This window comes from Megascapheus bottae, chromosome 11, assembly GCF_031878675.1.
Source record: "Megascapheus bottae isolate mThoBot1 chromosome 11, mThoBot2.hap1, whole genome shotgun sequence".
Taxonomy (NCBI): domain Eukaryota; kingdom Metazoa; phylum Chordata; class Mammalia; order Rodentia; family Geomyidae; genus Megascapheus; species Megascapheus bottae.
In genome coordinates this window covers 25,564,241-25,591,076 of record NC_143519.1, presented here as the reverse complement: position 1 = coordinate 25,591,076, position 26,836 = coordinate 25,564,241, and the positions used below count along the sequence as shown (strand labels likewise).

At 40.0% G+C, this 26,836-nt stretch overlaps 1 long non-coding RNA gene across 3 annotated transcripts in view; it reads left to right on the top strand.

Annotated features, from left to right (window-relative positions):
* The window catches only part of LOC150056840 (uncharacterized), a 121,446-nt gene extending 95,452 nt beyond the window's left edge, over window positions 1-25,994 (top strand). For all 3 annotated transcript variants that reach the window (XR_016537095.1, XR_016537096.1, XR_016537094.1), the window contains one exon: window positions 25,843-25,994. This is a non-coding gene — a long non-coding RNA (uncharacterized LOC150056840). The remainder of the gene's footprint in view (window positions 1-25,842) is intronic.
* The last annotated feature ends 842 nt before the right edge of the window (window positions 25,995-26,836 follow it).

The window sequence follows — 26,836 nt, the reverse complement described above, 5'->3', positions numbered from 1 at the left end:
AGTGAGAAGAATGTTCTTTGCAAGCAAAAATACTGATTCATTAAAAAAAACCCTTGTTGAAATAGAATCGTCCATAAGTTATTACTGCTGTTCTCATAAAAATATTTTCTGTTTAAATTCAAAATAAACATTCTAAGGAGGAGAAATGTCATTTCTATGTCCCATTTAACAATATAATAGCTTTTTTAAAATCTCATTTTATTCCAACTGGAAAATATACAATCTTATTATACAAAACAACCACTTTAGTTCTGTAGAGCCTTATTATTGGAATATATGATTGCATGTTTCTATAGACAGTCTAAGGCATAACCTTTGGCTAGTTTATTTTACAGGGAATATAGTGGAAACTTCATCTTTAAGAGGATTGTACAAGAATTATTTAAACAAAGTTCTCCACATATTTGTATGTTTCCAACTGTTGACAGATATATGGTCATTTATGTTATTATGTAGTGAGATTGATTGAATGATACTCTCAATAAGCAATCCATTTTAATTGCATATGCTTACTAAAGGAATGGGAAAAGAGAAGATGTTTCTTCTTGTCTCTCCCACTCCCCCTCCCTTTCTCTTCTTCCTTCTCCTCTTTTTACTCTTTTCCTCCTCCTCTTCCTCTTGTGGAATTAATTGTGGCCTATCATCATCAGGCCATGAAATTGGACTCAATTCTTGCTTGTTTACCTGGAGAATACATAGTTTAAAGAAGAAGAAGAAAAAAAAAGTTCTTGGTTTTCCTGATTACATACTCTTAACCTTTCTTTTTTGTCAGTCCTGGGGCTTGAATGCAGAACCGGGGCACTATCCTTGGACACTTTTTGCTCAAGGCTAGCGCTCTGCCACTTGAGCCACAGTGACACTTCTAGCTTTTTCTGTGTATGTGGTACCGAGGAATCGAACCCAGGGCTTCATGCATGCTAGGTGAGCACTTGATGCTAGGCTACGCTCCCAGTCCTCATATTCTTAAATTTATGATCATTGGATATATTTAACAGCCTAATTTTAAACTATTCAGGACTTTAAGTTGGCACTTAACTGTTAAGTTCAGAGAGTGAATTTGGCTTTGGGAAAAAATGGGTTCAGGAGTTTACTTGATGCAATTTATAAATTTCTCTCTCTTTCTGTTCTGGTCCTAGGGTGTGAACTCAGGACCTGGGAACAGTGTCTGAGTTTCTTTTGCGCAAGGCTACTGCTCTACCATTTGTGCTACAGCTCCATCTCCAGCTTTTTGTAGTTTAGAATCAGAATGTACAGACTTTTCTGCCGGGGCTAATTTGTAACCGCAACACTCAGATCTCAGCCTTTTGAGGTACTAGACTCACAGGCATGAGCTTGGCTTTTCCCTTCATTGTTATCACCATCTCCTCCTCCTCTTCCTTCTCTTCCTCCTCCTTCTTCCTGGGGTTTGAACTCAGGGCTTTGGTCTTGCGAGGCCAGTGATCTATCACTTAAGGCACAGCCTTAGACCTTGGTTTTCTTCTCCCTTGATTTCATCCTGCGCAGAGCAATTGTGGTGGAAAGCGGGCACTTATCCCTGTTAACTGCACCGTGAGCATAGGAGGCTGTGTCTGGCCTCGTTTCAGTCATATACCAATATGATTGCGCAGTTTGTGAAGCTTAGGCCAATCTGAGGAGCATGTTCAACCAGTACAGGCAGGGAAGGAGTCCCCCAAATAAGAAGAGCATGTTGCCAGAGAAATGGAGAATTAGGAATGCTGTGGGCAGACAGAAATCCTTACTCCATGGTTTAGTGTCAAGTAAGTTCTGCCTTTCCTGGAAAGCCATGGTGAAAGCTGTCCATGTATTCTGAAAGAGGAGATAGAATTTGCAGATTGGCTAACTTCACAAGTAGACCCCGTTTTCAAAGCAGGGAGGAGGGGAAGGAGGGGGAGGAAAAGAAGGAAGAGAAGGAGGAGCTATAGCACTGTCACCTCTGTCACCTCTTATGGCATTGCGTTATTGTTGCTAGAAAGACTTCTCTTAGAAGGGGATAAACAAGCAAAAGCATGGTACAAGTTAAATTAAAGATGCTAAAGGAACAAAACTTGGTTGCAACTGGCGATAGCCTGGCACATGGGAGATTGAGGCAGGAGATCACCTTGGCTTTCCTCCCCTTTAGCACCAGAGCCAGAAGACAGTTCATGTGTGTCTTTCCTGGACACAAAACCCTGAGAAAGGGCTGTCCCCATTTCTAACAAACAGCTTTTGAAGCAAGCCACAACTTGGTGACTCATAGAACTCTTAGCTTCTCTTCTGCTGGATAGTTTTAATCCTCTTGTGTGCTTTGGAGATGATGTCATCGTTTTTTATCTATTTGTCCAAATGAACTCAAACCTCCTTATGAATATCAGGTTAACTTCATTTTGTTAATGGTGACTGTTTCACTTCACTTATCCACATGGAAGGGCTACAGTGGATCAACAGTGACTTGGAGGGCCATCCAGTGACTTCTCCGTGGATCTGGCCCATTCTTGGTGTGTGCTGGACAGGACTTCTGTTTCAGGGACTTCTGTAACATTGTAAGGTTTTCATAGAAGCTTCATGGGAGGCATGTAAGAGATCAAAATCCTCTCAATGATCCAATGTTTTCAGTATGTTTTAACTGGAGGATCTGAAAAACTAATCACAACTAACAATCAGTTTTCTCCAACTCTGGCCCTGGGCACTGTCCTTGAGCTTCTTTTGCTAAAGGCTAGTACTCTACCACATGAGCCACAGTGCCACTTCTGGCTTTTTCTGTGTATGTGGTTCTGAGGAACTGAAGCCAGGGCTTCATGCTTGCTAGGCAAGCACCCTACCACTAAGCCAAATTCCCAGCCCTGTGTTCTCTAACACTTGCCTCACTGTTTTCCTCAAAGCTGGTGCTCTACCACTTGAGCCACAACTCTACTCCTGGATTTTGGCTGGTTAATTGATACTAGAGCCTCTCAGATTTGTCTACTTGGGCTGGCTTCAAACTGAGATCCTTGGATTTTAGCTTCCTGAGTATCTTGGATTATATGAGACAAAATAGTGACAAAAGATTTCTATAACTGACAAAAGATTCTAGTCCACATATTTGTTTAAATTATTTATGCATTCATTCATATTCTAATTTTTATTTTTCCCTGTGGTGAGCACATGATATTTCAAAATCTCTTTTATATTAGTGACATTTCTTCAGTGAAAAATGTTGCCTGCCATAATTCTATATTTCAGCACATGTTAAAAGCTTGGTTTGTGGTAAAGCATTTCCCCTGCTATTTGCTCTGGTGGAAGTGGGCAGGAAAAAGTGAAATTCTGTATTTTATTACAATAGAGTACTAAAGGAAGATGACTAACTCTCCTTATTTGGAGAACAGGAAGTGGTCTAGGATTGAGATCCAAGAAAATCAAATCTGTTTGATGTTACCAGTAGTGACCTGCCTTGATGTGGCTTCCTCAGATGCAATGAGAACCCCGAATTGTGACATCTGAAAGCAGTGGGAGGGCTGGGGGAGCATTAGTCAGAACCTGTTACCTGAAATTGCAGTCTCTGAAGTCACTATTCCCAGGACAAATAATTGGCTCCCAAGTCACTGTAGTAATTATTGTCACTGAGTGGAGGGAGCAAAAGCTTGTCTGCAAAGATGAAGTACCCACTGAAATAGAATTTCTTTTTTTTTTTTTTTTTTGGCCAGTCCTAGGGTTTGAGCTTAGAGCTTGCGCACTGTCCTTGGACTTTTTCAATGCTAGTGCTCTACCCCTTGAGCCACAGTACCACTTCCAGCTTTTCTTCTATGTATGTGGTACTGAGAAACAGAACCCAGGGTTTCATGCATGCTAGGCAAGCCCTCTTCCATTAAGTCTCATTCCTAGCCCCTCTTTTTTATTTTTTAAGTTAAAAAAATTGTTATTATGAAACTGATGCACAGGGGAGTTTCAGGTCTATAAGTCAGGTAGAGAATACATTTCTTGGGACTAGAAGTGTGGCCTGCTGGTAAGGTGCTTGCCTGTCATGCACAAAGATCCAGATTTGATTCCTGGATACCACATGCACAGAAAAAGCTAGAAGTGGTGCTATTGCTCAAGTGGTAGAGTGCTAGCCTTGAGAAAATTCCAAGACAATGCCCAGGCCCTGAGTTCAAGCCCCACAACTGGCAAAAAAAATTAAAAAAGAGTACATTTCTTTTTGGACAGTGTCATCCTTTCCCTTACTCTCTCCCAGGTAGCATTTTGGTTTTTCCAGTCCTGAGGCTTTAACTCAGGGCCTTTGTATTGTCTCTGAGCATCTTTTATTCAAACCTAACACTCTATAATTTCGGCCACAAGGCCACTTATGGCTTTTTCTGTTTGTGCGGTACTGTGAAATCAAACCCAGGGTTTTATGCAGAATAGGCAAGCACTCTACCACTAAGTCACATTCTCATATTCACATTCTCATATGCTTACATGGAATCATTGAGGTTCCATAACGAATGTCCACAGACTAGATATTTTCAAGAACCAAAATTTATTATCTCATGGTTGTAGACACTGGCTGGAGTCCAAGGTCAAGGTGCTAGCAGGGGTGGTTCCCATGAGACCTCTGTCCTCAGAGATGACCCTGATTTCATACAGTCACCTCTGTTGTACAGTGATGTTACTTTTGTATGCAATTTCCTCTCTACATAGATACCAGATTGGATTAGGGCCACTCTATCACATGACTTAATCACCTACTTAAACTCCCTCTTTGGAGGGCTTCCACATATGAATTTTGGCAAGGACACAATCCAGTCTGTCCATAGCACCATATAATGTTGTGGTTGTAGATGTAGGACTGACCTGAGCAATGATGTTCTAGACTTTACTGTCCAGACAGAGCAATGTCTTGGAAAGCTACACCTCTCATTTTTGAAACCCGAATCTCCATAGTTCTTGGCTTTTTTATTTGTCTGGCACCAAATGGCTTCCTTTCTGTTTCTCTACTAGAACTGTTATCCTTGGCAGGTCTTTTTCCAGTCCACAGTCTGCTTTTCTGCCTCTCCTCAGGGATTGATTGATTGATTTAAATTTGTTTTCTTGTTATTATAAAGGTGATGTACAGAGGGAGTTCAGTTACATAAGATCCTTAGATTAGCGGGGTGCTGGTGGCTCGTGCCTATAATCCTAGTTACTAAGGAGGCTGAGAAATGAATTAACGATTCAAAGCCAGCCTGGGCACTAAAGTCTGTGAGACTCTTATCTCCAATTAACCACCAGAAAACCAGAAATGACACTGTGGGTCCAAGTGGTAGATCACTAGCCTTGTACTGAAGAGCTCAGGGACAGTGTCCAGGTCCAGAGCTCAAGCCCTACAATCTCAGCCTCCCGAGTAGCTAAGAGTATAGGCACGAGCCACTGGTGCTCAGCCTCTTTGCAATTTTTTTTTTCCTTTCCTGGAGTGCATTTTGGTAAATATTGTTTTACATATGAACAGAGGTTCTTTGCAATAAAATTTTTCTTGTTATTATACAGTTTATAAGCCAGCTAAAGAATACATTTCTTTTTTCGACAATGTCACCCCTTCCCTTCCTTTTTCCCAGTTTTTCCCTCTTATCCTCAACATTAGTGTGTAGCATCTTTGGTGATTTTTAGGAATCTGTTCCCACACACAAAAAAAAAGAGTCTGGGATCGTAAGCTCCAGATGATGAACTGGGACTTCTTTCAGAGGAAAAATGTTGCTGGTACCTCGCATAGCAAGTTCTTATAAACCATACACCAAAGGTAAATTGCTAGGGGTTTTCTTTCCACAGTTAGTTGTGAGACTCTGAGTAGTATGATGGTCGTTTGTGCTTAAGGTTACTCAAGAACTAGATGTGAGGAAAGCTTTCAGCCATCAGCTGTGGTGTCAGTACAGCCGGCAGCTGTTGTGGAGACACACAAGATGGAGATTGTCAAAAACACTTGCCTCCTTCCCTAGGCCTGGCTTGCACACACTCCCCTGAGTCAGGGCAGTGTGACACAGGGAGAGGAGGATAGGAGATGTGTTACTTGCTGCTCCAGTTGGAGACTCATCTGGCTTATGATGGCTTTCAATAAAAAATTAATTAGAGCTGGATATCAGTGCCTTATGCTTCATAATCCAAGCTACTCAGGAGGCTGAGATATAAGGATTTAGTTCAGGTCCAGGTGGAACAAATAAATCCCAGAGACACATCTCCAATTAACTAGCAAAAAAGCCAGAAGTGGAGGCATGGCTGAAGACGTAGAATACCAGAAGTGAGGAGAAAAGCTGAGTGAGAATGTGAGGCCTGGTACAGAGAAACAGCCCAAAAGTAAGTTGGGAAATGCAAAAAGTTGGTTATAGTGCATGGTTAAAACATTCTGCTAGTAGATGTTGTTACTTTTTTTTTTAAACCTTTGTAATCAAGAAATTAAGTGAGTTTAAAGAAATAACATGATAAGTAATGGATATAATTTATTGAGTTACCATGTAGATGCCAAGTTTTTACCCTTGAGTAGCTGACAAATTTTACTGACCTTATCTCTATTCATAGAAATGGAAGCTTATAGGGATAGTGTCTTGTTTATCTGGTTTATGTTGGAGAACACTGAATATAACAAAAGTTGTTTAAAAAGTGACTTTCTCAGCTGGTAATGTGGCTTGGTGGTGGAGTGCTTGCCTAGCATTCATGAAGCCCTGGCTTTGATTCCTCAGTACCACGTAAGCAGAAAGAACGGGAGGTAGCACTGTGGCTCAAGTGGTAGAGTGCTAGCCTTGAGCCAAAGAAGCTCAGAAACAGTGCCTAGGACCCGAGGTAAAGCCTCAAGACTGGAAAAAAAGAAAAGCATCTTTCTAAAGTAGATCCTGGAAGTCAGTACATAATAGAGATAGCTATTGATTGCAGGATTATTCACAATAGCCAAGCTGCAGAACTAGCATAGGTGTCTGTCAGGTGAGGCATGAATCAATGAAATGCATATATGAAGCACAATGAAATTTTGCTCAGTTGTAACAAAGAGTGGATTGTGTAATTTGTGGGGAAAAAAAGATAGGACCCCAGATCATCATATTAAGTGACATAAGCCCAATTCAGAAAGGCAGTTATCACAGCTGAGTGTGGTGGCTCACACCTGTAATCTAGCTACTCAGGAGGCTGAGATCTGAGGACTGTGGCTCAAAGCCAGCCCTAGCACTGAAGAACGTGAGACTCCTATCTACAATTAACCACTAGAAAATCAGAAGTGACACTGTGGCTCAAGGGGTAGAGCAGTAGCCTTAATCTGAAGAGCTCAGGGACAACTCCCAGGCCCAGAATTCAAGCCCCACCACTGACAAAACAAAACAACCCCAACAAAACAAATACAGTTATCACATAACTTCTTTCATATGTAGAATCTGAAAAAGTAGATGAGATCATGAGGTGGGGAGGACAAGGGATAGAAATGAGGAATGGGTCTGATCGAAGTATATCTTGTGCATGTATAAAATTGTCACAGTGAAGGCCATTATTTTGTATCATTTATCTGACAATAACAATAATTTGAAAAGCAGTTCTACCTCTATCATACAAAACATTGATTCCCTATCACTTCTGCTTACTAATAATCGTCATTGAATTTGTAGTTCTAGTGTTCTTAAAACAGGCAAAAAATAGATCTCAGATTTTCAGAATTTTCATGGATCCTGATGGTAAAATCAAGTCTTTCCCATGTCCTGGTTTCAAACTTCTTCATTGGAGCTATACTCTTTGGGTATGTTCTAGATTATTTACAAGCTTTACAAACAATGGAACAGAGTAATCCACTTATAGGTTTTTCAACATAGTGTTTATAAGAACTGATTCTTGGTTTAACTATTATATTTCTTTTAATGACACTAAGAATTTTATTATGTTTTCTTAGACTGCCAGGAAAGGGCATTTATGTATTGTAATTAACTTTTATTAAACATACTGTTGACAAAAATTATTAAATCTTTTTTAGCTCACATTTGCTATATCTTATTACCTCCACATTAAATTTCCACAGTTGAGTATTTTTGGAAGCATAGTTCATCCATTTACTGCAGCTAAAAAACATTTTATTTAATTCCATCCATGACTCCAGGTGTTTCAGATCTTTTTGAACACTGGTCTTTGCCATCCACTGCAATCACTATTATTTTGAAAAGTATTTCAGGAGCTGATTTTTATTATTGTTGTTATTGTCAGTCATGGGGTTTGAACTCAGGGTCTGGATGCTGTCCCTGAGCTTTTCTGGTTTTCCGGAGATTAATTGGAAACAAGAGTCTCACAAACTTTCCTGCCTGGGCTGGTTTCAAACCAGGATCTTCAGATCTCATCCTCCTGAGTAGCTAGGACTACAGTCATGAGCTATCAGCACCCAGCTCTACCAGCTAATTGGAAAGCCTGCCCTACATAGTATCTTTGAACTTATCAACAAGTCTGGCTGATTATTGGCCCACCTTTCTGTTGACAGTACTCCTCACTAGGGGACCATCTGCCACTCAGGCAGTCTGTTCTCGTGCTCCTTTGAGTAGCTTGTTTTCTTTCTGGAAATACTCTAGAGGTTTTCATTTTTAAAGTTTTTGTTGTTGTTGTTGTTGTTGTTGTTGTTTTGCCAGTCATGGGCCTTGAACTCAGGGCCTGAGCACTGTCCTTGGACTTTTCTCAAGGCTAGTGCTCTACTCCTTGAGCCACAGCACCACTTCGAGCTTTTTTCTATGTATGTGGTACTGAGGAATTGAACCTGGGTCTTCATGCATGCCAGGCAAGCACTCTACCACTAGACCAAACTCCCGGCCTATTTTTAAAGTTTTGATCGAATAGGTCGGTGCTCTTCAGTGGAGTTGTCTTGGCTCACCTCACTTTTCTGGCTATACAAGACAATATCTAGTCAATTTTTATGGTTGCAACTGGTGAGGGTGCTAAAAATGGTACCAGTCAGTCAGTCTGTCTGTCTAGTGGACAGACAGCAAAGTTCTGGATAAACATCTTTAAAAGCACTGGACAATCCCTCACTCCAAGAATTATCAAGAATGTAAATCATTCTTGGTGGTTTTCCTAGTTTAGACCACTCAGTGTTGTGATTGGCTTTCTAAGAGGTTCCACCATGTTCCTGTTAGTGGCACATTTTGATGACAGGTTTCATGGCTGTTAGCTCTTTCTAGGCTGAATAGTCCTTTTGACGTCACCTCTGCCCTTCAGGCCTGAGCAGGGAATCTTGGTTCTGTGCTGAAAACAGAAAGACTGAAAACAGAAGACTGGGAAGCTTGCAGGGTGCTATTATGGGCATAATGAAACTGATTTCACAAACTACAACTAAAAATTAGTTTTATTAGTTTCTGGCTATGCACTGTATAAACATCTTGGTTTTCGTCTTGATTTATGTGTGTGCTGGAGTGAGATAATGATAGCTTTCCTCCAGTTATTTCATAAGGATATTTTGGAGAAAAAAGAGATAGTGTAGGTGATGAGTTTTGAACTCTCTGGATGGGAAAATTACTATAAGAGTATTATAATGATAATTAGTAGTGGCAATCTGGTGTATGTAGGAACAAAGTACTTTATATACAGTTCATTATACTCCAAAGAAAAGAACTAATTAAAGCAAACATGTTATGCTGGTTCTAACAGATCTCAGCAGCCAGGGTTGATCCCCTAAACTATAGCTGTATCTTTCCAATATGACCTTAGGAGACTCTAAGGGAACTCTTTCCTTGACCCCTGGCCAGGAACAAAACAATAGATGAGGAACAGTAGAAAATGTTTGCTGACCTTGACCTTGGAATGCATGATTGCATTACTTATAATAGAAAAACCTATTATTTAAGATAGAAAACCGTACTGGATACAGAAAGCCATCCTTTCCTAAAATTAGCATATTTTTGTGCTTGCCTGCCTAGCTCTAAAGGGTTTTCCAATGTATAATCAGGTAAGACACCTTTGAACAGAGTCAGTATGTCTTGTCCAAACCTTGTGTCCCTTTTGCATGTACCCTCATCGTCTCCATGTCGCCTGCCTGCCTCACCTACCATTTGTCTGTGTCCTGTGGCTGTTGTGTGGTTGGCATCCACCCCCACACTGGCATGCCAAAGAAGTGAATGAACAATGGGATACCCTGGCACTGGCAGGCGTTTTAATAACTGTGGAAAATGAGGAATTTATAGATGCATGATTCAAGCTCCCACTTCAAAAGGTCCTTAACTGAAATCCTCCTGAAATGAGAAGCAGGACTACTGAACACAATGCAACCTATTGCATGGCTGCCCAGAGTTACCATAAATCTGTGTGTGTGTGTACATGTGTGTGTGTATGTGTGTGTGTGTATATGTGTGTGTGTGTGTGTTTGGGAACGTTACATTACTGGGAAACAGATGCCTTTCCTTCATGTGGAATGTGTGTTTAGCGTCCAGTTGGTAGGGCCTGCCTGGGAAATAGGAACTATGCAACAGGAAGCCATTTGCTTTTCACTGACAGTCAAGATGCTAGGTGAGTTTTGGGCTCACTGACCAAGGGTGGAACCAAAGCTTCCACCTGGCTAGATCTTTCTGAACTGGACCTGCCTTCACTGTGGACCCCTCTCCGCCCTCTCTCTCTTTCTGGGTGTGAGAGTCTACTGGGAGGGAGAAGAAAAAAGCTACCCATTTTTTTGATATTTCCTCCTTTTTAACCTACTTTTTTTTTTTTTTTTTTTTTTTACCAGTCCTGGGCTTGAGCTCAGGGCCTGAGCACTGTCCTTGGACTTTCTCAAGGCTAGAGCTCTACCACTTGAGCCTCAGCACCACTTCCAGCTTTTTTTCTACATATGTGGTACTGAGGAATCGAACCCAGGTCTTTGTGCATGCTAGGCAAGCACTCTACCACTAGGCCAAACTCCCGGTCCCTCACCTACTTTTTAGTGGACTTTCTATGTCTCTGGCAATGACCTCATTTGGACTCATCTACTGTTTCCAGGCCTACATCTAAGATCTATCTATCCTTTTCACTTCCTTTCTTTCTCTTGGTTGTGGGGCTTGAACTTAGGGCCTGGGCACTGTCCCTGAGCTCTTTTGATCAAAGCTAGCACTCTACCACTCTGAGCCACAGCCCTACTTCCAGTTTTCTGGTGGTTAACTGGAGAGAAAAGTCTTATGGACTTTCTTGTCTGGACTGGCTTCGAACTGTGATCTTCAGATCTCAGCCTCCTGAATAGCTAAGATGGCAGGTGTGCACCACCAGCACCTGGCCCTTTTCTCTTTCACTGATAATTCTGCTACTTACCCCATGCTTGCTATGCCCTACACTTAAATACAAACGCTTATGAAAACTCACCTTACCTGGGGAGGTAGATTTTTTTCTTTTGTTTTTGGCCTCTATTTCCAATGTAGGTCCAGTCTCAAAAGGCAGAAGTAACTTGCTCAGGGTCATAGAACTAGAGAAGCAGAAATTCGAACCCAAGACTCAGGCTCACATTCATTTATTAGACACTACTCCCGCCTCCCATTTCTGACCTTACCAATTCATCTGCAGTGCATATCCCTTTCTTTCAAGTTAGCAGCAACAGAATGATTCACAAAGGCCATTTGTGTTTAGCAAGGGCTGCTCAGGCACAACTCTGGAATTGAAAGGCCTGATTGTGATTGTTAGATTTTCCCACACTGTGGCAAGTGTTATGGGGAGGGTGGAGTCCTTTGATAGTCTACCAAAAATACCACCTGGATTGCAGTAGGGGTTGTGGTTTGTTCATCTGTTTACCACAGAGGTACTATTGTAGATTAGAAAGGGGTGACACTGTTCCAAAGTAATGTACCCCATTCCTGACTTCTGTAACTGTAACCCCTCTGCACATCACCTTTACAATACAAATTTAAAAATTAAGTTTTAAAGAGTGCCTTTTTTTGTTTTGTTTTGTTTTTGAGGAAGCTGACCTAGAACTCACGATCCTCTTGCTTCAGACATTTGAGTACTGGGATTATATAGACACACAATATCATGCCTGGCCTAGTTAGTACTCTAATAAGGAACTGTTAGTGTTTGTCTTGATGATTTTCATTTATCCCTGTGATTATAACCTTACACATATTTTTTTGAGGAAATAGATATATTAGACAATTTATAGATAATAAGATATATATTTAACTTCATATATTTAAACATTACAAAAAAGATACATGTATCAAAACAATTACCCCAGTAATACATTTTTCATATTGTCACATACTAGTAAAAATAAATTTAAGTGAGAGAGGATCAGCAAAAATTAAGCTAAGCAATGCTAATTTTGTTGTTTCTTACCCAATATTTTACTCTATATATGGTCCCTTGTGGGATACAAAAATCTTCAGTCCAGGTTGTTGCCAAGTGGTTTTCTAGGTAGACATTCAAATGACATAATAACCATGACACTGAAACGAAATAACCATTTTTGAAGAAATGCAAATAGCTCAATGGTTTTTCCAAGGTTAGGCACTGCTTAGTGAATTTGCACTGTGAATAGGCGAGGCTGTCAAGGCAAGGTTAGGACTTTGGTTCTGGCTGGGGTGACACACGATTCACAAACTCCTTGATAACAAACTGGTAGCTCTGCAGAGCTGGCTGCTAGAGATTGATGATAGCTCAGGTAAGGATCAAAGAAGGAGCAATTTTCCCACTTTTCTATCCATTCATACTGTTTTTCAAAAGTATTCCCTCCTAGTTTTCCTTCTTTTTTTTTTTTGCCATAGTAAATACATGCCAAGAAATCTTTGGAGTGTGACTTTGGGGCTAGGCTAGGTTTTAGTGGCCCATAATTACATGGTAGAAAATCATAAGTTACTACTTAAAACTGCTACTGTAAGTCTCCTTGGGTGATAGAAAGCTTTTCCTGGACCTTCTTTCTGAGCCAGGTCAAGAAGTCTTAAGCCTGCATGAATTTACAAATATTATATTTGGTTAGAAAAAACTTATTATTATTAATATTTATTAATTATTACAGTATTGGGGATTGAAATCAGGGACTGGGGCATACTCGGCAAGCACCATTCTACCATTTAAGACAGTCCTAGTCTTTGTTCTTAACATTGCAAAAAAATCATTTGTTGGGGGCTGGGAATGTGGCTTAGTGGTAGTGCTTGCCTAGCATACATAAAGCCCAGGGTTTGATTCCTCAGTATCACATAAGCAGAAAAAGACAGAAGTGATGCTGTGGATCAAGTGGTCAAGTGCTAGCCTTGAGCAAAAGAAGCTCAGCAACAGAGCCCAGGCCCTGAGATCAAGCCCAGGATTGGCCAAAAAAAAAATATCATTTGTTGATAGAAATGAAACAATTTTAACTTCCCCTTAGAGTTTTCTCACTCGCAGTCACAGTCACAAGCAAAGTCACAAACAGAAGGCCCTGGCAACGGAAACAATAACACTCTTATACTTTTACATATTTAATAAAGAAAGATAAAGCCTGGAGACTTGGATGGAAGTGAACGCTGTAAAGGGGAGATTTTTAAAGAAAGTTTGTAGAACTTTTCTTATCCAAAAAAGACCAATATCATTACTCTGTATTTTTTTCACCTATTTCCAAGTCTCTCTATATTCTTTGATTCCCTATTAATTTACCTATTATTTGAATCTCTCCAGTTATTCTTGGCCTAAAGAATTCTAGATTATAGCTAATTCAAGAGCTGCACAGTGACATAACAAAATAAAAATTTCTCCTGCTCAAGAAATACGTTTCCGAAGTCATTGTGTAATTTAGAAGTTGAAGTTGTGGCACTGAAGGCTTATGCCCATAATCTGAACGGCACAGGAGGCTGAAATCTGAGGGTCACAGTTTGAAACCAGCCCTGGAAGAAAAGTCTGGAAGACTCTTATCTCCATTTACCTACCAAAAGGCTGGAAGTTGAGGTGTAGTTCAAGTGGTTAAGTGCCAGCCTTGCTTGAAAAAGCTAGGAGAAGCAAGATGCTGGTGGCTCACGTCTGTAATCCTATCTACTTAGGAGGCTAAGATCTGAAGACTGTGGTTCAAAGCCAAACTGGATAGGAAAATCCATGAGACTCACACCCAATTAACCACCTGGAAAGCTGGAAGTTGGGGCCTGGGAGTTTGGCCTAGTGGTTAAAGTGCTTGCCTAGCATGCATGAAAACCCGGGTTCGATTCCTCGGTACCACATACATAGAAAAAAGCTGGAAGTGGTGCTGAGGCTCAAGTGGTAGAGCTCTAGCCTTGAAAAAGTCCAAGGACAGTGCTCAGGCCCTGAGCTCAAGCCCAAGACTGGCAAAAAAAAAAAAAAAAAGAAAGCTGGAAGTGGATCTGTCGTGCAAGTGATAGAGCTTTGAGCAAAAAAAGCTCAGTGACAGTGCCCTGGCCCCAAGTTCAAGTCCCAGGATACCCCGCCCCTGCCACACACACACAGTTGAAGTCCAAAGGAAAGAAATTTCTTAAATATTCTTTATATAGCTGATGTGGATAAAAAATTGTTCTTAAAAATTTTATCAAATACCTCTTTCATATTAATGATTCTACAATATTTTATCATCTATCGATAAACTGTCAAGTCAGTACTCCATGACTTCTTAGCCATGTTTGGTTCTTCTGAGCCGGTGGCTTCTGTATCCTCAAGAAATGCAAACTGATATATGGTGTGTTTGTTTGTTTGTTTATTTTGTGCTCATAATACAGCTTACACTCAGGGCCTCCTGCCCTTGCTTGATTTTATTTTTGTTGGTTGTGAGGCTTGAACTCAGGTCCTAGACAGTGTCCCCGAGCCTCTTTGTGTTTAAGGCTAGTGCTCTACCACTGGAGCCACAGCGCCACTTCTGGTTTTTGAGTGGTTAGTTGGAGATAAGAGTCTCCAGTCTTCTGCCTGGGCTGGTTCCTCCGATCTCAGCCTCAGAGTAGCTAGGATTACAGGCATGCGCCACTGGCACCAGGCTCTTGTTTATTTTTTATTTTTTCCACTCAAAGTAGGCAGTATACCTATACCACTTGTTCCACACCTACATTTGTAGCTTTCTGCTACAGACTCACAGACTTTTCTGCCACAGCTGGTTTCAAACTGTGATCCTTACATTGCACCCTCCTTAGCTGCATCAGCCACAAAAAATTGGCTTCAAAGTGGCATTTTTATATGCATTGAAGCACATTTGTTGAAGAGAAACTCCATGATGATAACTATGATAATTGCTTTGGCCAGTTGTTTATGAATTATGGACATCTCCAATTATTCCATCAATATTTGCTACTATGAGAACTCAGGCCATAGGGAATCTCTTAAAAAAATAGGGCCCAGGAGTTTGGCCTACTGGTAGAGTTCTTGCCTAGCATGCATGAAGATCTGGGTTTGATTCCTTGGTACCACATACATAGAAAAAACAGAAAGTGGAAGTGGTGCTTAGGCTCAAGTGGTAGAGCTCTAGCCTTAAGAAAGTCCAAGGACAGTGCTAAGGTCCTGAGCTCAAGTCCATGACTGGCAAAAAAAAATACCCTTATGTGAAAAGGATCGACATTAAATACAAGAGCAGTTGCTTGTCTACAAATGTGTCCTTGCACTTGCTCAAAGCTATTTGAATATGCAGTGTGTGCCAGCTTGGTAATTGTGGGTGGAATTCTGAGCATTAGCTCTAGAAAATACAACCTTACAGTGTGTTTTCTTATTTTCTCATTCAAACAAACCATCCCAGGACTGCGTCTTTTCTACTTGAGTGCTAATGATCCAGAAATTCACTGAGATATGAGCTGTTCCATGTGGAATTAATGTGTTCCACTTAAAGTGCCTGTTTCAAATGTGAATTTTTATAAATCAAAGCATCCACGTGGCTGCCTTCTCTTCATGGAATACACCAGCTACAATTTAGCTTCATTGAGATTGATAGGGGCTTTTTTTTTTTTTTAAAGAAAATCAGGTATTTTTCACTGTAAGAACAGAGGAAGCCCCCATAGGGTTATTGAACTATCTGGATTTATAGACCCTGATTAGATACTCTGCATCTGTAGTTATTGCACCTTTCTTATCTCATGTCTATAATTTTTCTATTTCTGTCTTATGGTAAAACTGAATTTAATTTTATTTCTTGCCCTATTAGCCATCTCGACATTGCTTGTTTAAATGGATGGAGGTTGGTCACTTTTGAGGCTAAGTAATACCCACATGATGCTCACCATTCTTTCTACTTGAGATGTGTTTGACAATGACCAGGGTGAACTAGTCAGGATGATGATGGAACAGTTTAATTTGATGTGAGGCCTAGCGGCACATGGTATTTCCCAAAGATGACTGCCAGCAGTCTCCCATATAATCTACCCTAATATGTATGTATCCTAATATGGATGTGTTGTAATGTGCAGATATAATACCTATCGTATTCTGAATGTGACACTGGGCTCCACTGAAGGTTGAGGGGTGTGTGTATTTGTATCCTATCTACTTAAGTCTGGGCCAATTTATAATGAGCCTGGAAGAAGTGATGCTTTGTGTTTTGAAAGGCAGTACAAGTTCTCCCTCATTATTCTTTCCTGGAGTCCTGAGCCATTGAGGGAAAAATCTGACTACACTGCGACTGCTAGGCTATAATATAATCATAATATAATGCAATATAAGACCAGGCCACAGACAGAGGACATGTAAAGGCAACAGCACCAATGAATAACCCTTACCCTCTAGGCACACAATGGAAGACAACTCCAGAAAATTCCCTTTATCCATGGCCTCTTTCCAGAAGCACTCTCTCATGTCTCCTATCATGGAGACAAAAAGCCCCTGGGGGAACCAGAGAATCTACATTTAGACAGAAGCAGTAACAGAGCAAGATTCCTGAAATGGGGTTTTAGCTCTTTGTCTGCTCAATGCTGTATAGTGTTACGGCTCTGAGTTATATAGTTAGAGCTAGATTCAAATTCTGGATCCATCAGTATTCTAGACATGATTCTTTTTACTGGTTGAACTTCATTCTCCTCATCTACCAAATGGGGACATTAGTGGTCTGGCATGGATTTTGTGCTGATGACACATGAAACACAAGTGAATAACAGAGGATGAATGCTTGTGTGAGTCTGGGTAAAAGTGTAGTAAGCCTTTAGTTTTCAGACTCCTATTCCTGCCTTCTTAGTTCTCAGATACATTTCAGATAATTGAGCTTTCAGACAGATAAATCATAGCTTTATTATTAAACTTTTTACGATTCTATTTTCACAACTCAAGACTTGAAGAGAAAATAGCAGAGAATACATTTTTCTCTCATCATTCTACCTTCATTTGAACACTAAAGAACATTGTCAAGAAATGCTTTTGTGTATCAATTGCCATAAAAAATCTAACTTATAGAGCATCTGAATTTCACAAAAGTTGAGGGAAGCCTCTCATAATCAGGAAGAAGAACTATCTGGAAAAAATTTACAGAGGCCTAAAATTTAAATATCTATTATAGTACTTTTCAGATGACTTGTTTTTATTTATAGATAAATATTTCCCCCATTACCCTAACAGTATTTTTAAATATTGCATAATTTGTTCTATGTATTTTATTTTATTTATTTTTAAAATTTATTTTATTATTGGGGTGATATACAGAGGAGTCACAGTTACATTCATCAGGTAGGAGTACTTCTTGAACATTGTTACCACTTCCCATGTTTTTCTCACACTTTCCTCCCCCCCACCTCCCACCCTAAGAGTATTATAATGTACAGCAAAAATTTTGTTAAGAAATTTTCCCAATGCATATATATATATATATATATTTTTTTTTTTTTTTGGTCGATCATGGGACTTGAACTCTGGGCCTGTGCATTGTTCCTTAGCTCTTTAGCTCAAGGCTGCCTCTTGAGGGCAGGGTCCCACTTCTGGTTTTCTGGTGGTTAATTGGCAGTAAGAGTTTCAGACTTTAGTGTGTTTGGGCTGCTTTGAGCTGCAATCCTCAGATCTCAGCCTCCTGAGTAGCTAGGCTTACAGACGTGAGCCATCACCCCGGCTGCCCAATGCATTTCTTAATAAAATACTTACAGTTCTACTTTCTATGATTCAGAGGCCAAATTGATCATGTTGAGTCAGTACTGTGATTTATATTAATGACAACCTTAAAGTTGCTTCATTGTAATCAGACCAGTGAATGGCTCAATTTTCCTGTCACAACATGTAGAACATTAATTAGAGTGAAAATTATGAACTACAAAAAGGGTTGTTGCTATTTTATAGTAATGGAAAAACTGGAATTTTTTTTAAGCTGGAAAATAATATAAGCTTCTCTCTGGGAGGTGGATAGCCTTCATGCTATAGCATTTTATTGATGGTGGGTAAAGAGTCTGTAGAAACAAATGATACTTTTCAAGGTCCAAACTTACTATCTGATCTGCCTAGTGTGGACACAGTTATAATAACTATAAAATATATTTTTTAAGTCACACCAAGTATACTTTCAGTTTAGATGACTTTAGGTTTAGACATCAGTGACTTTCCTGGTCTTTTGAAATACGTATTAGTGTTTGCAAGGAGAGAGAGTACAAAGAATGACTGACTGTGGGTATTTCTGCTAAAAATGATACATATCCTTTCAGTTTCATACTTAATTGGTCAAAACAAGTAAATGGCTATGTTTCATTTCTCTAAGTGAGAAAGAGTCATTCTTCTAAATGGCCAGGAAGTGGAGAGGGTGAGAAAAACGGGTGAATCATGGGGAAATGTTTCACAAAGTAGGTTGGTGCTGCTAAGGCCGTTTTATTGTTTCAGCACAAAACTTTCCCCCTTCCCTTTTATTGAAAACTATTAAATACAAAGGGAATCTTGCTTCTTTGTGTGATAACTACAATTTGAAAGTATAGGACAGCCTGCCCACAGTAGGAGGTGGTCTTGGATTCTTGGATTCTTTCCAAGGGGGTGGAGATATTACACATTGGATTGCCAGCAGGAATTGGTTACAACATTAACTTTGCTGAGAATGCAGTTTTGGGACTGGATTCTAGAGGCTGATACCAAAGGGACTCTCTTATTTGATTATCTCTCCTGGTGTGGGATGGGGTGATAAGATACCTAGTTTGCAAATTATTCACAGACAGCTACAACAGAAAGGACATTCAGAGACTTATTCAGTGCCATACGATAGCTACCTTTCTTTCCCCTATAGTTCCCTACCTTGTGCTAAATCAAAAGTAGGAACATATACCAAACAAGACCAGATCTGCTAGGCATGTTAATTCTGAAGTCATTTTGTCTCCCCAATCTAACATGATGTATTATGTACCTGCTGCTCTTTCAAAGGCTGGTTATAATCTCCTGTCATGACTTTCTACTACTGTGAGTAGGCTGTTGGCCTGTGCAAGGAAAGCACTGATATTTTGGAACTCTTGGCACTTTATCTTAATTCACCAATGGCCTTTGGCCAATGAGTGTTAAGCAAGTCTTTGATCAGGAGTCTTTGGTCTAATGAGTTATTGGTTCATCTCTAGACTTAGAACTGAAATGCATCATGGAGAAACCTGTCCTTTATGGCTTTTTGTTTCCCCATGCTACAAAGGAATCTATCTATGCGTAAAACTAATGAATGAACATTCTTGGCCTATTGTTTTTGTCATACGAACTCGACATTAGCTCATGAATGTGTTTGGGGGTCAGGGTGGGGTTGGCATTGTGTTGAAAGTCTGGGAAAGTACTTATGAAATTGCTTTCTGCAGTTAGTACAGGCATTTAAGAAGCAATCTCAATCAGAAAAAACACTTGAGGTTTGGTGTTGGCCCACATTTTCCATTGTTTCATTATTACCACACAGGCAATTTTTATTTCTAACAGCAACTTTGATAGTTTGTCGCCTTTTCTATCACATCTGGGCAGTACACTAAAGGATTGCATCTTGCAGTAGGAATAAGGACAATGTCCATTCATCAAGTGCCCCACACAGAACAGATGTAAATACTGGTAATGAAAGTGCATCAGTGTCATGGTGTGATTGTTTACCAGAGTGCCAATACTTTCTAGGAAAGGCAAACAACAGGAAGGTGCATTTCAGGGAAAAACACACTGACCATTGTAGCTAATGAGAAAGAATTGGTTGGATCTTTTTCTCAGGTTCTTATCGGTCATGACTGATTTTTGTTCTTAATACAGTTTCTCAGTATATTGTCATCCAATACCATATGTATTATTATTTACCTTCATTCCTTCACTTTCCCTAACAATCACAGATCACTTGTCTAGTTGGTGAGGGGGAAAGGTCAAATATTAAGGAGAAATAAATACAACATTAAAGTATTTTCTGTCCAAGTAAGGAATATCCCATGATTGAAAGTGAGAAAAAATAGAGCAGAAGTGATACGGAATTACAAACAGGGCCTTGTGGGGGTATCAAGGAGAAAGGGGATAAGAGAAAGCCCAACTGATGTCTGAGTAGCAGTGTTGGAGGAGAGGCATGACTAGATAAAAAGGTCTCCCTTTATCTTCTACCTGCTCCAGGTAGAAGAAAAAGCCCAGACACACAGACTCATTAATCTCTGGGGAGAAAGAGATCATCCAAAATTATATAATGACTGAGAGAAGCCAGTCTTCAACTTGATGATTTAATCACTGTGCTATATTACTTCTTGGTACAAATAGCATCTTAGAAAGAATGTGCTGGGATGGAGATAAGGATCTGAGAGATACCAATTACAAAATTCCCTATGAAATGGCAGAGGTGGAGATAGAACACAGAAAATCATTAACATATATTTGATATAAGGTCTTATTTTTCCATATATTTTATTGTAATTAATAGAAAGGTTAGATTGTATTCACCAGATAGAAGGTATATTACTTCACATATATTGATACGCTTTTTCATGTCTTGGTCTCTATTTCCTCCCCACACCCCCACCCCCATCTTGTTTTCCCCCCTTCCCTATCCTATTTCAAATAACCAAATATACATATATACAATATTGAAAAAATACCAGTCACTATTAAGCAAATGCCTTTAAAAAAAGAGGAGAGGAGAGCCGGGAATTTGGCCTAGTGGTAGAGTGCTTGCCTATCGTGCACGAAGACCCGGGTTTGATTCCTTGATACCACATACATAGAAAAAAGGTGGAAGTGGTGCTGTGGCTCAAGTGGTAGAACGCTAGCCTTGAGAAAGTTCAAGGACAGTGAGCTGGCCCTGAGTTCAGTTCCCATGACTGACCAACCACCCCCCCAAAAAAAAAAAAGGAGAGAGAAAGAATCTGAATCTCGGGTTCTAAAAGATGACTCAAAGGCAAAGTAAGAACTTTTGAAATTTTCATATAAAGGTGATAATCAGAGGCATTACAATTACGTAAGTCAGGTAGAGTAGATATCTTTTTGGACAATGTTACCACTTCCCTCAGGCTCTCCCAGTTTTTACCTCCAGTCCCTCTCCTATAGTTCATTTCCAACGTAGTGTACAGTGAGTACTACAGCTGTATTTATCAGCTCTTCCTCCACTGATCTACCTCTCCTTCCTCCCAAAGACAGATAACACACAAAAATAAAAGAAATAAAAAACAGAGAGAGAGAGAGAGAGAGAGAGAGAGAGAGAGAGAGAGAGAGAGAGAGAGAGAGAGAGAGAGAGAGAAAGGGAGAGAGAGAAAGGGAGAGAGAGAGAGAGGAGAGAGGTCTTGTTTTCATTTCCTGGAGTTCACTTTAACAAATATTATATCATCAGATGCACATAGACATCGAACCTTTGTGTTTCTCTCCTAAGAATATCCTCTTTGGTTTCACTGTGAGTACATATAGAGTCCTGAATCATAATGTTGCAGGATATTTTAGATCAAGCTTTAACATGAAAACATGCGCCATTTGTCTCTCTGAGGCTGGCTTGCCTCACTTAACAAGATTTGTTCTAAGTCCATCCATTTTCCTGAAAATGACATAATATTATTCTTTCTACTGAAAAGTAAGAATTTTAACTGGAGACTGCCATGTTTCATGTCACAGATGATAATCTGAGTAGGAGCAAGCATGGCATGAAGATGGAAGATGAATGAAATTGAGACTGTGGTGGTAGAGGAAAGTGTTTAGTGCTGGCATGCGGAAGGTAGAGGACAGGAAAGAATCAGTCATGACTTCCATGTTTCTGGCATGGGCAAGAGGCAATAAACAAGATAAAGCACGCAGGGGAATTAGTGTGTTGGAAGGAAAAATGAGTCGGAGGTGACGAGAAATGGGAAAGGATGTGGGAAATGGGAAAGGATGTGTCCATTCACGGAGTAATGTTGGCTAGCATTTATTGAGAGCTCAGTGTGTGTCAGAACTATTGTAATGCTATATTTTAAATCATTTTAATCCTCCCCATCTGACAAAAAGCTGTTGGCTGTTCGTTTCATCGAATCTAAGGAGCCATCAAGTCTAAGACACATCTTGATATAGACATTTAAATGTCCTTGGAATTAGTAAGACATGGTGTTCTTTCCATTTTGTTTCATACTTTTTTTTTGTGGACTGTGGGACTTGAACTCTGGGCCTGGGCATTGTCCCTGAGTTCTTCAACTCAAGGCTACTGCCTTAACCTTTGAGATACAAATAGCATCTTAGAAAGAATGTGCACTCTGAGAGACATCAATTACAAATTCTCTATGAAATGGCAGAGGTAGAGATAGAATGTACAGAAAATCATTAATATCTATTTGACATAAGGTCTTAAAACAAAAAAATACTGATCACTATAAGCATATGCCTTTAAAAATTTTTAGAGCAGTACTGGGGACCAAACTCAGGGTCACCTACTTGTTAGACAGGTGCAATGCCACTTGATCCATGCCTTCAGCCTTGGGTATTTTTGAGGCATGGTCCTATTTTCTTCTGTGACTATTTTGAACTTGTATCTTCCTACTTCTGCTTCCCTGGGAGGTTGTGGAGGAGAGGAGTTTACCATTGTGCCAGTTATTATTCCCCACTTATGGCTGGGATAAGAAGGGTACGTCTCCCCACGGCACCATTAGTTGAGGTAGACTCTCATCAATTCCTATGTCTAGTCTGGCCCTGAACTGTGATTCCCAAATATTTGTCTCCCAACCAGCTAGGATTACAGGCTTGAGTCACTGTGCTCATTCCCAAATTCTTGATATAGTAACGTGTCATATGGCACCAAAATTAACTTCCTTTAAGCCAAATTTCTAAAAGAAATGCTAAAAGCACAGTACAAGAAAAATGGAGTTGCTGAAAGCAAAGTGAAGAGTTTCTTGGAGGAGGCAGTGGTGCAGGTAATTTTCATGAAGCACCAGCTTATGGCTTTCCTAAGCTGAAGTACCTTTGCTATGTTCATGAAAGCCAGAGAGGGGAGGGATAGAGGGAAAGGAAGAGAGAGAGAGAGAGAGAGAGAGAGAGAGAGAGAGAGAGAGAGAGAGAGAGAGAGAGAGAGAGAGAGAGAGAGAGAGAGAGAGAATCTGTGTGATGGTATTTTCTAGCTGCTAACAGAGTCTGTGAAATGGCATGGCCCACAATTTCATGATTTCATTTGGGCTAGATGTAGGCCAGCTGGTCTACCCTGTAGTGGCTCCTGTGTGATCAGGGACAAAGTTCTCTTTTCATTCTTAGGCTGGCAAAATGCTTATGAGAGCACTGGCAATTATATCCACAACTCATCTAGGAAAAATAGAGGAAGGATGGAGCAAGTAGTAGAAAATTTCTACTCCTTAAGGCATCTTCCTTAAACCACTTTCCTTGCCGCTTTGTCTCTATGTGCAAAAGTACTAAGAAATAGAATTTTTCAAATTGGGTATCGCCCTCTCTTCCTCTTCAGCTTGGTTAATAGATGGGAAAGGGTTAAGGTCAGGTACTTATTGTCTTAATGGAGTGAAAGGGAAAGCAATCAAGTAACAGCACAGAAATCAAACCTTATTTATTTTAACTATAATACTTTCAAGATACCAAAATGCAAATGCTTTACTTTCCTGAGCATAGTTTATCTCTGAATACTACATAGTCAATTCTCTACCATTGTACTGTATTTAGTTCTGGCAGAGTTACTGGGATAAACAATTACAGAAAACTCAGCGATCAGGGAGAAATTAAATACAGAGATTGACTGATTTTCTAATTCTAGTTGTGTCTTTGTGGCAGGATGGTTACTATAATGCATGTGCTAAATGGTGTTGAAAGTAAGGACATGGATGTGGACTGGTTCAATCTCTCCCTCTCTCTCTCCCTCTTCCTCTCCCTCCATCTCTTCCCCATCTTTCCCCCGCCTTTTTTTCTCTTTCCTTCTTTTTCTTTCTTCTCTTTCTCTCTTTTAGTACCACTTACCAGTTCTGGGGTTTTAACTCAGTGCCCTGGTACTGTCCCTGAACTTTTGTACTTAAGGCTAGCACTCTATTACTTGAGCTACAGCTCCACTTTTGGCTGTGTGTGTGTGTATGTGTGTGTGTGTGTGTGTGTGTGTGTGTGTGTGTGTGTGTAAATTGTGGTGCTCGAACTCTGGGCCTGAGCACAGTTCCTTAGCTCTTCAGCTCACGGCTACCACCCTACCCCTTCAGCCTCAGCGTCACTCCCAGTTTTCTAGTGGTTAATTGGAGATAAGAGTCTCATGGTCTTTACTGCCCGGGCTGGGAACTTCAGATCTCAGGCTCCTGAGTAGCTAGGATTATAAGCATGAGCCACCATGCCTGACAGACTCAAGGTACAATTTTGTGTGTGTGTGTGTGTGTGTGTGTGTGTGTGTGTGTGTGTGTGTGTGTGTGTGTCAATAAGTCTTGAGGCTTGAACTCAGGGTCAGGGTGTCATCCCTGAGACTTTTTGTTTTTGCTGAGGTTATCCCTCTACTACTTGGGAGATTAATTGGAGATGAGAGTCTTATCAACTTTTCTTTCTTCTTTTTTCTTTTCTTTTCTTTCTTTTTTTTTTCCAGTCCTGGGGCTTAAACTCAGGGCCTGAGCACTTCTGGCTTTTTGGGGGTTAATTGGAGATAAGAGATTCATGGGCTTTCCTGCCAAGCTGTTTTAAAGACAGTGCTTAGTTCTCAGACTCTCGAGTAGTGATAGGATTACAGACATGAACCGCTAGCACTTGGCTTGGTTAAATTTCTTAAAAGATAATTTTTATGAAGCAGTTGTGTTTGTCTCCCTAGATCTCATTATGATCAGCACAAAATGGCTCCAGGATTTAAAAAAAAAATTAACTTTGAAGTCACTATGACTTTTCTTTTCTTTCTTTTTTGTGACCAGTCCTGGGGCTTGAACTCAGGCCTGGGAACTGTCCTTGAGTTTTATCAAGGCTAGTGATCTATCATTTGCACCACAGCACCACTTCTGGCTTTTTCTGTGTATGTGATACCAAGGAATCGAACCCAGGGCTTCATAAATCCTAGGCAAGAACTCTACTGCTAGTCTACACTCCTGGACCCTAACTGCAACTTTTCTAATTGCTGTCAATGGTATCATAAACAACTTCATGCAGTTGGTTGTGGTATGTGTGTTGTCTATTAACCATCACCTATTTCTGACAAAATTCCCAGTAATAAACTTTTCTCACTCCAAGCTGGCAGGGACAAATGGGCTTCAAGAGGCAAGTTTACTCTTATCAAAAATGTTTAAACACCAAAACATCTCTTTAAACTATAAACAGAACTGTGAGTACAGCAAAGGAGCAGCAGTAGGAATTGTCAATAATGTAGTCCTACCGTTCAAAATGTTTATTTTACCTCACAACTGGAGTAATAGATAGGAACTGTCCTGGTCACAGTGATCTAGAATATGTTCTAGAAGATCTGCATGGATTGTGGATCATTAACAGATTCCAGAGACACTCAGGGTTTGGATTGGCTCCATGGGGCATGGAATGAGGCACAAAATTAACTGTGCTGTTCTTCTCACATGGCCACACCCCCTGTGTGAAAAATAGAAATGATTTTTGTTTTCAAAACTGAACCAACTCAAAAAATGTGGAAGGAATAAATTCAAGTGTGTGAAACCATCACGAGGCAAAAGGAAATAATTCTATTATATTTATTTTTCAACAAGAGCTTACATCTGTTTCTCATTTACACAGATTATTGACACATCTGGATGTTTGGCCTTAGGAATTGCTAAGTTGCTACAGTGGCATTTATTTGTTGAATCAACTCTTCAGACCACCCCAGAACTCAGGCAACTCGTTTGGAGAAGAGTTTGTGGTATTTTAAATAAAGTTGCCTCCTGGCATTTCACAACCAACGTGAATGAGATTCTGTCATCTTGTGCTTTATCAATTGTGGGTTTTGCATTTTTTTGACACTTGCAGGAAAAATGGGACCAAAGCCAAAGAAATGAATGGCTTGACAATGACAAATTATAACCATCAGACCAAGCTATCAAGGGGACATTAGAGGGGACGGTTAGCCACTTTAATTTAGAGACATAGATTTAAGCAGAAACAAATATTGAAGGAGTCAGTGACTGAGGAAAATGTCATTTTGCTTACCTGATAGTAACACACGCTCTAGTGAGAAAAACTGAGTTGTTAAAAGCTAACATCAATTGATAGGTTACCTTTTGGACTGGTTGCTATTGCAATCAGGAGTGAACTTTTCTCCCTATGTGGTCTGATTGTGGTTATTTATGACAAGGGTCTGAACAATAGGAATCCATACTGTAGATGCTGAAGTTCTAGAAAAACAAAAACATGATGAAACACTTATTTCATGGCATATATTTCCCAAATGGAGAGTATGAATTTATTAAAAGCAACAGAAGCTCATACATCAGAATCTTGATGCAAATTTGTGAAACCAAAACAAAGCACTCCTATAGTTTTTTAGTCTAAAGGTACAATAGACATAATTAAGGACACAATATAGTTTGATTATAGTTTAGGGAAGAAGCATCTTTGGGTTTTTTTTTGAGTAGTTTCAGGTTTTCCTTTTGCTGTCACAGCAATCCTTAAAATTCTCCCCTGTTGTAGATGAAGTTTTCCTAGACTGGGTGATTTTCACAGCAGACTGTCATAAGGAAAAAAGTGACATCTGGTTTGAACATTCCTTCTAGGCAATTTACTCTGCTCTGCT